Genomic DNA, 2364 nt, shown 5'->3' with positions numbered 1-2364 from the left:
AATGTTTATTTCTATACCGCTTTTCCGCGTTGATCAAACCATAGGCAAACCTATGGTATGCATGCCACAGGTGGCACTCAGAGCCCTCTCTGTGGGCACACATGCTGTCGCCCATAGGATATGAAAACCAACATGCAACATAGCCAAAAGTGGTAATACATACATGACAAGAAAATATGAACATTTATCTAAATGTTTATTGTTGTGTGCCTTCATGTTATTTGCAGCTTGTGACAACCATAAGGGAAACTTGTCACAGAGTTTTCTAGGGCTGAGAGTATGTGATTCAGTCAAGGTCACCCAGTGGGTTTCTGTGGCTGAGCAGGGAATCAAACACTCATCTCCAGAGTCATAGTCTAACATTCAAACCACTATACCACACTGGCTTTCACTGAATATATAAATACATGATATAAATATACCAAAATACATGGCGTCAAAAAACATGGACCCAAATCCAATGGGATGTATAACAATATATATGTATGCAATCAAGACAAAGACTTATATAAATAAACTCCAGCTGTGAAATCAAGTAGTTGTTGTAAAAGTACAAATTATTATGGACTTCAAACAAACTGTGAATGATAAATAACTTAGCTATAATACAGAACTTTTTTCAGTGTGGAACAAACGTTTACTAGTAGGCCATACAATGACTGGTGAACTCTAAATATTGAGCAACCAAAATAATTAATGGTAGGCAATCCAATGTCTGGCAAGATGAAAATAATGAGCAACCCAGATAGGAGGCTTCTACAACCATTTTTGGACCAGGTCTTCTTCAGAGGTGATGCTCAGCTTTTCAAAACTCCATGTGCCCGAGTCACTGGTTATGAGCAAAACTAGAACACATAAGAAAAAGCATTCATCCAGAAAATTCTGTATGAATGTCCAAAATCTATGATATATGAATAACAATCTTCTGCAAGGATTCTTTTTAAACAAACCATCCCTTGCTGTAACAATATTCCTCGATATGCAGCATGTGCTGGCTGTAACACCAGGCAGATTAAATAGCTAAAAGGAAACTTAGAAGCAGTAAATTTAAAGAGACATATCGTATCACTCGATAACTCTTCAGCTGGAATTTATATCTTGCATAATGAGCACAGAGGAATGTGATACAATGTTCACAATAAACCCTGACATCATAGCTGTAAATTAAAACCACATATAAACCCAAAAATTTTACAAATACACTGATAGATCTATTGTTGAAGTCTGCAGTAGCACACAAATTCTAAAAGGACTCTTTAGGCTAGCAGTTCCTCTAAAGATCTAAAGAAGGTGTTTAATGCACTCGAGAGCAAAAAATCACAGTGATTCAAAGACCATGTTAATAGGAAATGAAATGTTGAAATAATGGGGCTTGTCCCCCCAATATTGGATTTTATGCTTACAGCTACTCATACTGTATCTCAGTTATCTTGTGGTTTGGCCTACATAGATCTTTGAGTACAGGCAAAATAATGACATAAATGACAAAATGAAAATAACAATTAATAAAAGATCTTAAATGGATATTCTGTTTGGTAACTGGATTCATGAAACTCTTTATGTGCAAACTTTGTACAGAACATGAACAATAACCACATTTGTCATGCTCCTTTAATACTTTGTGACCTAATCCTATGGAAAAAGAAATCAGTATGTACTAACTTTTATCACATCCAGTTTAAGAGATTAATTTGTCAGTTGGTGCTCTCCCATGTTCCAAGGGGAAATGAATTCTGTCTACAAAGTTAGTCTCGGTTGTTATCAGGGAAATGGATTCATTTTCTAATTGGGTTGGATCCAGACTTGGGGCTGAAACAGATGGCCCCAAAGGGATGCCCTGAAGATGCCCCTTCCAAACACAGATTGGGGCGGTGGCAACCACACGCCGTGGCCACAATTCAACCTGGCCAAAAAAGGAGATCTGCTTTTTCTTTGGCTGCCAAAAGATGGCTTTTGCTGCCCCATGGGAACTTCAAGCCACTCTGGCGGCATGTGGCCAGAGTGCCTTGAAGCCACCCATGTGTGCCGCTTCAAAGCATCATTGCAATGTGCAGTGTCTAATGTTGTGCACCGATGAAATCCTGAAGCAAGCATATTTGGACTGTCTGTTCCGGCCCTTACTCATTTTGAGAGTAAACCTACTGAAAACGATCCAAGAAATGCCCTAACTGAAGCCAGTGGCAGCCTAGTGCCATATTTTATTTCCAAGGCACTCTTGACCATAAAATTCACATATTAAATAGGCTGCAGACTTCCTGTAGTGCTTAATATTAAAATGTCCTGTTCTTCAAAACCAACAGCTTGTGGACAATTTTGTTTCCCACCCTCTTTTCCAGCATCTCTCTCTCTCTCTCTCTCTCTCTC

This window comes from Sceloporus undulatus, unplaced genomic scaffold (genome assembly GCF_019175285.1).
Source record: "Sceloporus undulatus isolate JIND9_A2432 ecotype Alabama unplaced genomic scaffold, SceUnd_v1.1 scaffold_13, whole genome shotgun sequence".
Taxonomy (NCBI): Eukaryota; Metazoa; Chordata; class Lepidosauria; order Squamata; family Phrynosomatidae; genus Sceloporus; species Sceloporus undulatus.
The sequence above is the reverse complement of the archived record's forward strand: the minus strand, read 5'-3'. Positions refer to the sequence as shown.